General features: G+C 36.4%; 1 pseudogene; it reads right to left on the reverse strand.

Annotated features, from left to right (window-relative positions):
- Positions 1 to 7,380: 7,380 nt before the first annotated feature.
- On the reverse strand, positions 7,381 to 13,837 carry LOC125207226 (annotated as a pseudogene).
- Positions 13,838 to 14,335: the final 498 nt, after the last annotated feature.

Here is a 14,335-nt window from a genome sequence, read left to right on the forward strand (position 1 = left end):
TTCAACAAGTTTCAAGAATTTCAAAAAGAATTCTAACTTATGATTCATGAACTACTATGATTAGGTGAAAGCTATATCATGGAAGAATGGAATGCTGAGGATTTCAGGAATTGGTGGATATACCTTTGGAAAGAAGAAAACTTGTTAACAATAGGAGGAATTGAAATCACAGCTCACTCGGTTCTCCTTCAAACTGTGATATCTAGAGATTGTGCTATGGAATCATTAAGTAGAGATTTGATTCATGGAATTGAAAAGAATATTGTTGGAATCTATGCCCGGTCAATGGACTTTGACCAATTATAATTTCAACGAGACATTTAATTTTGTAAAATTAAATGATATAGCGTCGATCTACGTTCGGAGTAGATGACCGTGGTATATTTATTTTCTCAAATCCGATTCCCGGTGAGTGAGAAATAATTGTTTAAAGTTGTGCAAAAATTGCAAACTTAATGAGCTATGAGAGGAGATTAGGGAATAATTAAGAGAGTTAATTATCCCACATTGAAAGTTTCAACCTTATTAAACTAGTATTTAATAAGAAGGATTATTACATGTAATAATTATAGTGGACTAAGATGGGCTGTAAGAGCCCACACGCGCGCGCCGCGCGCGCCGCCCGCCCCGCCGCGAGCCGCGAGCCTCGAGCCCGAGCCCGCGCCCGCGCTCGCGCTCGTGCTCGTGCCCGTGCCCTTGTCCTTGGACTTGGACTTGGACTTGGACTTGGACTTGGACTTGGATCTTGGCAATTGGCAATTGGTCTTTGGGTGGTCTTTGGGCTTGGTGCTTGGGCCTAGTTGCGGGCTTGGCCCAAGTCTAGTGGGTCTAGTTCTTTTTAGACCACCACCGTTTCCACGTCAGCGAGCCAAGCGGGATGCCACCTCGTCAGTATGACGCGGTAAGCCAACGTGGCTGACACGTGATAGTCCACGTCATGAACGAATCTAGAAGCTTCTAGACTCAGACTCTCAGCTCTGTAACGCTTCGTAACCGACGACCGTTACGGTCTGGCATTGATGACAGCCATTATGGCCGTTGACCCCCTGCAGTGGACCGAGCCTATAAATAGGCTAGTCATTCCATGCATTCTACACACATCAAACACTAGAAAGCATTCTACATCATAAGCTCTCTCTCTCTGCATTGTTCTTCTGTCGAAGCTCTGCCCTCTCCTCCATCCAGTTCGCCGGAGCTCTGCTGATAGCGGTGCTGCTTCACCAGAGACGTAGCCGTTTTATCTTTGGGGACAAAACGCCAATCCGAAGAGCACTACCGGGGCGTATCTCGTCTTGCGGAAAGAGGACTCCTCGACTCGGCTCTTTCCTGTTCTACACTTTGTAGTTTCGATTTCCATTTGTAATTTTCGTTTCAGTTCTTTTTTGTATTCCTTCTTGTAATCCTTAAATCTCCAACAAATATACCATGTTGGAAGGAAGGATCTCTCTTTATTTTGAAAGCGTGAAATTTGATTGAGCATGGTAACTGACTGAAGCTGTGGGAAAGAATATATATCAAATTTTGTGAGGATTTGATTTCTTTGTTGGAGGTTTTTTTTGGTAGTGGGATGATGTGTGAAGTTGGCAGGTGAAAAGATTGGAATAGAGTAAGGAAGAATTGGTTTTGGGCTCCACAAATGACTTCATTTAATAGGAATAATTGGGCTAGATGAAGTAAGCCCAATTATTGGATTTTGTTCCAAATATTCATAAACATAAATTCTCCCATCAACGATCTCACATACCGATTTCTTACCCAACACGATTCGACAACAAATAATTTGGCGGCCCGTGACGAGTTCTTCCAAGAAAGAGTTAACGCTATCGTCGGCAGATTCTTACAACCCTTGCAAAAGTGTACATATGCAATCCTAGAGCTTGTTACTGAGAAAAAATCAGATATTTTCAACGAGTACTTGCACATTGTCAAGACCCTTAGGCCGTTATTTGTATATGGATGTATTCACTAACATCATGTATGCGTATATTACAATGCACAACATGATAATTGAAAACGAAGGACCAAACGCGACCAATTGGTTTAACAAAGATACCTTCAGTAGCTCCGCCGCAAACCGTCTCCGCGCTAGGGTGCGCCGACACCATTCCTCGAGTTCTTACAAGGTCGGGCAACGACTCACGATTCTATCACCCCCACCCAATTCCAGGAAGGTCTAATTGAACATGTTTGGTCGAGATTTGGCAGCTAGTAGCCGATCTTCAGTCACATTTTTCAGTCGTAACTCTGCCGATTTGATTTTATGATTATGTATTTTATCTATTACAATAAATTATAATTTTACCACTAAATTCTACAGATAGCTTGTTCTACCGATTTGATTTTATGATTATGTATATTATCTCTTACAATAAATTGTAATTTTATGATTCAATTATGTAACTATTTTTTTTAATAAAATCTCATTTTTAGGATTTTAATAAAATGTTTAATTTAAATTAAATTGATAGGAAGAAAAGAAAGATTTAATCCATAAAAGGTTAAGAGAAGACTGTAGAAAGATGATGTGTTATAATTGTAGGTGTTATCTCTATATTAAGAGATGAGTTAAAAAATGGTGTGAAGTGCACAATTAGTTGAAGAGAATAGTTGAGTTGGAAGATATGGCTGTATATGCTCTTAGTTTATACACAAACAACGAAAATATAGATAACACCTTCCCCTAAATCCATCCTTAATTAGAAGTGGCTAAGTAACTTGTATTTCTTCATCATAATTTGCCTAGTGAATTGCATGTTGCCTTGCCTTTTGTCAAAAGAACACCTTGTGAGAATTGAGCCTGTTGTGTTATTAAATGTGTGTTTTATCTCAAGCATGCCATATGTTTTTAGAACTTCCTCGCGATCTTCTTGAATCTACGTTGTGGTTATAGAGATAAGAGAGGACGTTAGGCCATCCTTGTTAGCCGTATCCTACTCTTACCCGTTATCATGTAAATAATCATTGTTAGTCCACTTTGAGCCGATAAACCTTTTTCTAATGAAAGGAAAATCATTGGATTTCTATTGTGCTACTTTTGGAAAATCAAAGGAAAATGAAAGTTTGAAAGTGGTGTGCAAATGAAAAACAAGCTTGTTGAGGTAGAAAAGCAAAAGAAAAAAAAAAGAAAACAAAAAAAAGAGAAGTGTAGTGATAGTACCATGCAAGGTATGGAGAAAAAAAAAGAGTAAGAAAAGGAAAAGGAAAATGAAAAGAGTGAATAATTGGTATTTGGTGAAAAAGGTGTCTTGAAGGTTGAAAAAGAGGTGAAGAACAAAAGTGAAATGTGGGCTCAGATTGAGAAAGAAAGTTGATAAAGTTGAATAAGTTATATCTTAGTGATAAAAGTCACTTTAGCCAAAATTAACTCACTTATCCAAAGAGCCCACACAACCTATAGAAAAAACTTTTCAGACCTTTGATCTTTAGTCACACCGTAGTAGACGAGAGTGTAGATTTCGAGCAAGCCTATGGTAAACTATGCATGCCTTGATGTTTGTAGAGTGATGTCATGAGCTTATACACTTTGAGAGTGAATGAAATTTCCAAAATGCACATTGCATTTTCTCCCTGTGAGGACAAATTGGCAAGGTTGATTACATGATAGTAACTTGAAGCACTTTATAACGTTTTAGATGCATACGAGGCCATTGATACTTGTTGTCTATTTTATTTCTATTGAGACAACGATGACACTCCAACATCATTACATGAGTTTGTAATTCTTGCTTCTATCTTCTTGTTCGAGGACAAACAAGTGTTTAAGGTTGGGGGAGTTGACAAACTCAAAATAACTTATAGAACCATGTATGCATCACTCTCGTTCCTAGTGCTTTATACATCCGAACTTACCATATACTCCCTCCGTCCGCCATTAGGAGTCTCATTCCTTGGCAGCACACGGGTTTTAAGAAATGTTAAGAAAAGTGGGTAGATAAAAGTTAGTGGAACATGGGTCCCACTTGTATATATTAATTTTAAATGAAATGTGAGTGGAATCAGTTAGTGGAATGTGGGACCCTAGTACCATTTTTGGTAAAAGTGAACCGAGACTCCTATTCGCGGACGGACTAAAATAGAAAAACGGGACTCGTATTCGCGGACGGAGGGAGTACTTCCTAGACTTTGGGAACGACACAAGTTTTAATGTACTAGCCGAGGGCTGCTGGCTGTTTTCCATTGACTGTAACGACGAGGGCTAGTGCAGCAGCATTGCGGGAGTTGAACAGACTGATGCATCTGGACACACTATACGTTGACGTGCACACACACTACACACATACTGCACACACACACTGCACACACACTAAACACACGCTGCATTTTGTATTAATTATATTACATTTATCAAACAAAAGAACTCGCATCTGTTCTGTTTGTGGAGTTGGGAATCGATCTTTTACAAATTAGAGATGCATTGCTCTCATGCGTTTTAGGCAAAGATGCATGGGGCACATGCGTTTCATTAATAGACGACACATGAGCCCCACGTGTCGCTCACAAACTGGAAATTTTTAAAAAAAAGAACAGTACACAAATGTAACTGCATTTATACCCTAGAACAAAAAATGAACTACCCCATACAAAATGAACCATAATAGTATTTCATAGCACATAGGTAGCATACCTGAGGACTGTGAAGGAACTCAGAAATTTGGCATGCAGGACATGTCAGTACATTTTTCTTCGAGCGAAGCCTTCATCCATTTTGGCAGCCCCTCTCATGTGCAAATGATTGGCCTTCAAATGCATTTTCAAGACAAGATTGCAAAAATTATGTGCAAAAGAAGTCTTCAAGCTGGGCTCGGTGAGGCCTGGTGAGATTTAAGCCCAGCTCGGCCCAGGCCCATATCTGTGGCGGGCCGGGCCTGGGTTTTGGTTTATAGAATGAGCCCAGTCCAAGCCCCAGTTGGTAAGTGGGTCGGGCTGGGCTGGGCCAAGTTAAAAAAGGACTACTTCGACGACATTTTCATTTGTTATGGACCATTTTTCGAAAAGTGGCTCTTTTGGACCAAATTTGTATGTTGATCAAATGTTTAGGATCAAAATTGACCTTTACTCTAAATTAAATTAGAAAAAAAAATATAAAAGTTGAAGCTAAAAAAATACTCCCTAAATTAAATTAGAAAAAAAGTATAAAAGTTGAAGCTAAAAAATACTTTCTCTATCCCTCTGTAGTAGAGGCGTTTCTTTTCGGCACGAGATTTAAGAAATTGTGTTAAAAGTGAGTTAATTGAAGGAAGAATAAAGTAGAAAAGGAAAAATGTAGAGAGACGAAGAGAGAATAAAGTAAAAGAGAGTAAAGTAAGAGAGAGTAAACTTGGTGTTTTTTTACCTAAATAGGAAATGACTCAGCTACAGTGGAACAACCAAAAAAGGAATACGACTCGGCTACAGAGGGACAGAGGGAGCATAAAATTTGATTCCATGAATTGGAATGTAAATATTTTAACTATAAACTATAAATAAACATAATAGTTTAGCATTCAAACCCTAGGGCATCGCTGGTGACGTGAATGGAATAGGAGTTCGACTGATTTGAGACCTCATCTAGCTTTCAGTATAAGTGGGAGATTTTTGGCGTTTTTGCATTTTAGTTAGTATACTCAAAAGCATGTTTGAGTATAAGTTGGAGATTGTTCGAGTTTTGTATACTGTAAAGCATTTTTTGATTCTGTTATAAAAATTCTTCGTTTATTTTCCAACGAATAAAACATATTATTTTGGCACAATGTGTTGTGTTTTTACATTTAATAGTTGTTCTACATATTTTGATGTATAAGAAACAAAACAATTCAAAATCGTTTGTTCTGGTTTTGGGCGACGTTCAAGGTAACACAATCAATTCTTAACAAATTAAATATTTAAATTAATACTCCCTTCATCTCATTGCATGTGAGACATTTCTTTTAAGCACAAGTTTTTATGAGTGAAATAAAGTAGAATGAAAAAGTAGGAGAGAAGATAAAGTAAGAAAGAGATAAAGTGTTGCTTTTGCCATAAAAGAAAATGTCTCACTTATAGTACACCTCACTTATAACGAGACGGAGGGAATATAAAGATAATTAATGGTTTGTGCATCCTACGGGTGTTACACTAGTATATCATAAATTAACATGTATTCTACATTAATAGGGAGTGTGCCTAATGTTGTGTTTTACGCACTCTTGATCCAAATCAAGATTTCGGTAGTTTATTTTATAAAATATAATTAATACGTAAGTGTGCCTAATGTTGTGTTTTACGCACTCTTGATCCAAATCAAGATTTCGGCAGTTTATTTTATAAAAAATAATTAATACGTAATAATTTCTTTCTTTCCTATTTAGTTCGTATCCTAAAAATAGAAACTCTTCATTTTATGAAATAGACCCCACCATCCAATGAACACTAATTTCACAACTTCTTCTCTTCATCTCTCTTAATTTACCCATTTTTCTTCTTCTTCTTCTCTCTTATTTTACCAATTTTCTATTAAAATTCATGTCGTTTCCAAATTCCTATTTTTAGGAGAAGGGATGGAGTGTATTTTTTTGTAATCATGATAATTTAAACACTCCATTTGTTAATGAGAGGATATGTCATGCAAATTAATTTGTACTTCATCGTCATTAAGTTAATCGAGAGTAATCACAACAAGAGCGATGAACAACAAATAAGTCCATGCCTAGTTGAAATTGCACTAGAACTGCACTTAATTGATTTTCCCATTTAATATTTATTTTACTCTCTCACTCATTTCTGTATTTCCTTCCAATAGGAGAATACAAATAGTGTGTTTGCTGCTTATAACATACTCCCTCGGTCGCATTAGAAATGAAACGTTTTCCTTTTTAGTTTGTCCCATTAAAAATGAAACGTTTCCTAAAATGGAAACATCTCTATCTCTACCTTTTCATCTCTCTTACTAAACTCTCTCTTTATTAACTCACAAAACAACACTACATAAAAACCCGTGCCGATTCCCAAATGTTGCATATTTAATGGCACAGAGGGAGTATTAATTTATTACTTAAACTAGAAATTAACCTTTTTTAGCCTTTTTGTCTATTATGATTAATAAGAAATTCATAAAATCTTTAAAATTATCTTGTTCACTTTATATAGAACTCATGGATGATATACAAAATCTCTAAAAATGGATTTGAGGTCGCCCAGACTACGGTTTTCATTTTGGATTCGTTGTTCTTCTTCCTGAACTTTTTATGTTTGATGTAAATTACAAGTTCTGACACATAAAAAAAATGGTTGATATTTCCAATGCAAAAGTTTCAAGTGTTGATACTCTGAAAGAGAGATCATCTACTTGTTCAGGTGTGTAATAGTGCGCACCCTAGAGCTCCATGGGATGAGGGACTATGTAAAGTCTGTGGAAGGGACAAGGATGGTGACAATGTTTTATTGTGTGATAAATGTGATTCCGAGTATCATAGATATTGCTTGGATCCTCTACTTCTACGAATCCCAGAAAGAAACTGGTATTGCCCCTCCTACATTAGTGGCCAGTCTCTTCCTTGCATTAGAACCTACGGGTCAATCTCAAATCAACACAACCGATGGCAAACTGCTCTTTCCCGTAAGGCAATTTTCAGGCTGGCTCTCTGCTTCTTCATTTGGTGGGTCTCCTGTATCGTCTTTCCCTTCTCAGAACTATTTTCCTCCAAGCCCTTAGCATCACCATTTGCATACGCATCAAGTCCAGACTGCAATTTCTCTATAACCTCCATGATTTCCCGGTTTACCTAAAATATGAGGAACATTGGATATGTTTTAGTTTATAGGCTTCGTTAAGTATCATGAAATAGGGCCTGCGGAATTGGAATTGGAGCCTTCAATTCCAAATCCAATGTTTTGTGCCGCAAAATATTTGGAATTCAATTCAAATTCTAAAAATTCCACAATTGGAATTCCAAATAATAATAAAATTGAGCACTGCACACACTTTGCACACACTCTGCACACACACTACACATATTGCGCACACACTGCACTTCATATCAAATTTATTATATTTACCAATCAAAGGATTTGGAATTGGATTATACAAATTCTAATTTCAATTCTGTGTAAATAAGATTAAATAGTCCCACAACTTAGTCCCACAATTTCAATTCCAAAGGGGGTGTTCAGTTGATAACATGATTAAATATGTATCATGTTTGGTTCATAAGATTGAATCCACAATTTAATCCTAGCTGGATAGTCTCATGATAATTAGTCATAGTCATAGCCACCCCCCTCCAACTAAAATAGTCCCACAACTTAATCCTAGATGGATAGTTTCATGATAATTAGACATGGCAACTGAATTGCACCTAATAATATTATAAAGCACAAACGTAGCATACCTGAGGACTGTGAAGGAACTCAGAAATATCAGTTGGGCATGCTGGGCATGTCGGTACATTTTTTCTTCGAGCGAAGCCTTCGTCCATTCTGGGAGACCCTTTCTTGTGCAATTGATTGGCCTTCAAATGCATTTTCAAGACATGACTTGCAAAAGTTGTGAAGGGTTGATTCATCACTTTTTTACATATGAGGCAGCAAAATCCTATAACAAACAGAAGAAAATAAAAGAAATTGTTGATCTCAACTTCTATATTGAAATAAAATTGTTTCCTTGTGGGTTACAATAAATAACAAATTTATAGGAATAAAAATGTTAACAAAGCCATAAGTGAAACAATCGCGTCTAAAGGGACCATTATGACAAAATATTAATAAGCAGAAGTTGGTCACATGATTTGGATTAAGTGCTATAAACTGTGGAATATCATACCTTGTAGAAGATTTTCACTTATTAAAATTGTTTGAGATTTCTTAATCACCAATTTTGCCTTCGCTCTGTCCAAGATTTATATCGACCACTTTTTCTTCACTACGTGGTGGTGGCTTAATCCATTTCTAACAACATTCTACCGCCTAAGATGAAATAATAATGAGACTCCGTTCAGTTCAGTCCTGCGGAATTGGAATTGGATCCTTCAATTCCAAATCCAATGATTGATACCGCAAAATATTTGGAATTGAATTACCATTCCAATTCCTCCTAATGTCATATCAAAAGTAGATAATTGGAATTTCAAATAGTTATAAAATTGGTACCTTCACATACTACACACCCTGCACACACATTGCGCACGTACACACACGTCATATCAATTATATCATTTTTCAGAACAATCGTTTTGGTGTCCTGAACGGACCCTCGGTGGAAAATGATTGGAATTCTATGGAAGTAAGCGATAAGTTAGAATACTAAAATCAGTAAAAAGTGACGGTGAACAAAAAGAATGCGTAGCGCGATCATAAAAAGGTGTAAAGATGGAGATTATACTTTTAAATGGATTTTAAATAACTACTTGACTGCTTTGCAACTTAAATCATTCATTATAACTGCTTTTAATAGTTTATTCTGTGTATTCTTCACTTTGTCATATGATTCAAACACTCACAAAGCATAAAATCTTGAAAGATCGATGGCGTCAATATAAAATGACAACTACTTACGCCATAATCCCATGAAGGACTATCTTTCCTTTCATAACATCGAGAACCTCTTCAATTTCGGAATGACTGGCATATCCCGAGAGTGATCTCCATGTCCATCACTGAACAAGTGACGAAAATAATTGAAACAACTATATACTCAGAATAAATCATAAATAAGAGGTGTTATCAAGAACCGTGTCCATTGGAGCAGGCTCATTATCACATCTTACGACAAAATGCCATACATGTATTCCTGCTTTTCTCCAACACTTTTCCACTCTATAAACCCCATCATACGGGTAGCCTTTCTCCGGGTCATAAGGAGAACGCTTATCTTTCTCTGATCTGTTAAATTAAAAAACATGGGGGAGAGAGAACTTATATAGTGAGTTTGAATGGAAAAGCTATGGAGTTCACGTGCAAACAAAATAATCAGCAAATGCCCAAACCACAAAAAAAAAGTTATTGGAGAAGTACTATGCTAATACAATGTAAACAAATATACAAAGACTAAGCTTGAAGTGTTCGTCACTTTAAATATTTCTAGCTGCTTTTACAAATTTGGACTCATTAGGATATCAATTAAAATAACAAAATCATCTATCAAGCTGATCAAACAAGATTTGAGCAAGCATTTAAAATGGAAGCAATACCAAGAATGATTAGTAAATACTCCATGAGTACTTTTCTCGATGTTTCATTAAGACATCAAGGCATAAATTTATTTTAAATAATTAGGGGTGAGCATAAGGTAACCAGCACTAAGGAACTGCCCAGAACTGATAGGATTCGGTTAGGTTTGTAGCTCAGCAAATTTGGTTTTGACTATACTAATTTACATTATTTTTCAAATGTTGCATTATATAAAAAATATTACTCCCTCCGTTCCATAGTAATGGAGTCATTTTGCCATTTTGGTACGTTCCATAGTAGTGGAGACATTTCCCTTTTTAGTAAAAGTCAACACATTTCTTCTCTTACTTTACACTCTCTTACTTTATACTCTCTTCATCTCTTTACCTTTTTCATTTCCAACTTTATTATTCTTTGACTTAACTCACTTATCACAAATTTTCTTAAATCACGAGCTGAAAAAAAATGGCTCCACTATATTATGGAACGGAGGGAATGCTCCATCCGTCCATTTGTAGTAGAGGCATTTCTTTGCGACACCGGAATTAAGAAAAAATTGTGTTAGTACTCCCTCCATCCTTTTGTAGTAGAGGCATTTCTCTTCGACACGGGAATTAAGAAAAATTGTGTTAAATGAGTTAAGTAACGGGAGAATAAAGTAGACAAGAAAAAAGGTAGAGAGATAAAGAGAGAACAAAATATGAGAGAAAAAAAGGTGTTGTTTCCAGAAAAGGAAATGACTTAGCTATAGAGGGACGGAGGGAGTATTTTTTTTTTTTTAAATCTCTCGATTGTTAACTTGTTATTCCTATGTCTTATTTTGGATCTAATGTTTTCTTGCATACATCTTTTTTTTTCAATTGTACGCTTTCAGAAAAAAAAAAAATACATACGTATCGATTGGTATGGCTTGATACATTCTTGCTGTTAGAATAAATAACTAAAAAGTTGAAAATTGAGCTTTAAAGTCAATATACAAATATAAGGTAGGGATGTATTTGATACTCCCTCCGTCCACAAAAAATAGGGCAATTGGTGAATGACACGGGTTTTAATGTATAATTGGTAAAATAAGAGAGAAGGGAAAAAAGTAAGAGAGAAGGCGAGAGAAATAGTGTTAGTGCAAGAGAGAAGTTTTAATTCTAATGGCATATGTGGTAAATAAAATGACGTGTAGGGTTATTATTTTGTTGAAAAAACTTTCCATAAATGAATGTGCTCTATTTTTTGTGGACGGCCAAAAATGATAAATGTGCCCTATTTTTTGTGGACGGAGGGCGTATGATATAACAAACTACTCCCTCCGTCCCATTACATGTGACTCATTCTTTTGGGCACAGGTTTTTATGTAGTGGTGTTTAATGGTTAAATGAAGAGAGAATAATGTAGCAGTGAGAAAGAAGTATAAAGGAAAAATAGGAGATGAGATAAAGTAAAAGAGAGATAGTGTTGATTTTTTGCCACAAAAGGAAATGTCCCACTTATAGTCCGACGGGCCAAAAAGGAATACGCTAATGGAACGGAGGGAGTACTATTTTGCCATTTTGCCATTTAAGTCTGTCTCAGTTTAAGAGTCACAATTAGACTCTATCATATTGGGACATAAAATTTATCCCCATTATTCATCAAATTTACATCAAAATGCCATTATTTACATAAAAATAAAACAAAACAAAATTCTAAACATACAAAAAGTCAAAAGGGTCCCCCTTTCTACTACCTTACTTCAATTATTACGCACTCCAACAACCACTACCTCACTTCAATTATTACACATTCTAACAATTTCTTAAAACTCGTGCCATAACTAAATCTTACTCTTAAACTTGGACGGAGGGAGTAGTATATGTGTATATGAGAAACATAATTGGTTCAGGAGGGCGCAATAAAAGTTTGTTTCTTCAAATTTGTCAACTTTTGCATGTTCAAATTTTGCCTTATTTGCCCAAACTTAAAGAAGCTCTCTCTCTAGATCATCATAAAATTAAACATGTAATCCACTTTGGAGTACATAGTAGTTCTTCAAGAAATAAAATCTTAGGGTTGCATATAATTTTATAGAGAACGGAACGGAACTTCACTTTAAAGAGAGAAAAAAGAGACGCACACAACTAATATGGTGCTGAGCTGTTTCATGCCCAGGCAATAAATGCACATATAATTAAGGTGTAGAGTGCATAAAATTATCACCTGATAACACGAACAGGATAACATTTCATGCAGCTAACTCTTAAAGCCTGATTGTTGACTGTAAACTCCTGATCAAATGAATGCTCCTTGTTTGTGCGTCTATTTCCAGTTAACTGCTTCCCACCACCGCAATAGAAAGAAAGCCAAAAAAATAGTAAAATCAGATATGCCTTGCCTTAGTAAGGAAGATTAGGCAGTTAGTGATACAATTAAAACAATGTCCTCTACATATAAAGGAAATAATCAGGTCAATAATTAATAAATGTAAACAATAAGGAACAGAAAATAAAATATAGTAACAAGCAACGTACATGAAAAATGGTAGATTAGTGAACTTTCTTATCCATAAAATGTTATGGGCGTACAAAGGAAACATGGCATATTTTATCAAACATAAGATGGGACCACCGTCCATTTTCCATATTACACTCTTGACAAACAGAAGATAAAAACAGAAATCACAGCGCAAAAATGGGAACGGTTGGAGTATCGTGATAGTTGCAAATGTGAATAACCTTCCAAATGTGAATACGAACATAAGATAAAAACAGAAAGCAGTTTAAAGTATCGAGATAGTTGCAAATGCGAATAACCTTCCAGTGTAGATAAACCATTCGCCATGGTCTTCATCGTCCTCATAACCTCTGGAAATGACAACTGATTGTGAGCCATAATGCGCCTTCCCACTAATGCCAGCTATAGGAGGGTAGTGCACGCCCCACTGCCTGACTAACATAAGCATTTTCCACGTTTCTCCAACTAAAACCCCAACATTCCTCTTAGGATCATTCTATGCCGGAATAGGTCTAAAGTGATCTTTCGGGAGAGTCACAAAAATCCTCCCACTTGCAGCATCGGCCATTCCCACTCTCTGCGGTTTGGGGAGCAACAGAGCCAGAAGTGATTGTTCTCATCAGCTTCGCCATTCTCATAGCAGCCACAAGCGCAGAGTTCATATGCTGGCCATTTTTTCCGGCAAGTTGCTACAACACTTTATACAGGTATGCTTTCCCTGATTGATCCACTTCTAAAAGCATTTCAAGCAAAAATGGTGCGCACAGGGCGTCTGCTTTTCAAACAAAACATCAACAAACAATTCAATTAAATTCCAATCTTCAACTAACATAGAATGAACCTAACATATATGGAACCCTAGCTTTCTAATCTCAATTGAATTCGATCGAAATGCCTAAATAAGTAAAGAGTAAAGCAAAATCAATACCGTAACAGGTCTTTCCGGAAGCTCCATGCAGTAAGCACACTTCAAACTCCCGCTCATCACAGCCAGAATATCACACGATTTTTCCTCTTTTTCCTCAGAAATTTCTTCAGCATCGGTCCCGCACAGCAATTGCTGCCTTTTGCTAGCCTTATCCGCCTCCGACAAGGAATCATCAGCCTCCATCTCCAAGATCTTGGGGAAGAGATCCTTGCTATCGGCGTCTGCAGGCGCGGGAGCTCCGGTGAGGGCGTCGACGGAGCAGTCAGGGCACTCAAATCCTATGAAATATACTATTCCATCAGTTTATTTTGATAGAAGCATTTCACTTATTTTGAAAAAATTAATAAATAATTATAGTAGAGAAAAAATAAATTATAAGAGAAAATATTATAGAGGAGTACTTCTGTTTCTGATTGGCTGAGTTTAGATTCCATTTTAAAAACTTCGTCTACTGTTCAATGGAGCCAAATCAAATTTTAGGTTAATCAAAATTGGGCCAAGGGTCATTAGGACACAATTACTTTCTAATGAAAAAATAATTAACTAGGATATTTGGCAGTGTCATTCAATAATTGCTCGAAACCTTTCAATACGGTCGAAACATTTCAATACTTAAACCCGTTAGTCCGTTACATAAACTAGTCGGTTGCAATGTACTCCCTCCGTCCCGGCTAAGATGACACATTGCTTAGCCGGTACGAGATTTTATGAGTTATTGGTTAAAGTGTTTAATTGGAGAGAGAGAAGGTGGGTGTAAGTATTAAAGTAGAGAGATAAAGAAAGATGAATATTTTAATAGGA

Source organism: Salvia hispanica, chromosome 2, assembly GCF_023119035.1.
Source record: "Salvia hispanica cultivar TCC Black 2014 chromosome 2, UniMelb_Shisp_WGS_1.0, whole genome shotgun sequence".
In the NCBI taxonomy this organism is placed as follows: Eukaryota; Viridiplantae; Streptophyta; class Magnoliopsida; order Lamiales; family Lamiaceae; genus Salvia; species Salvia hispanica.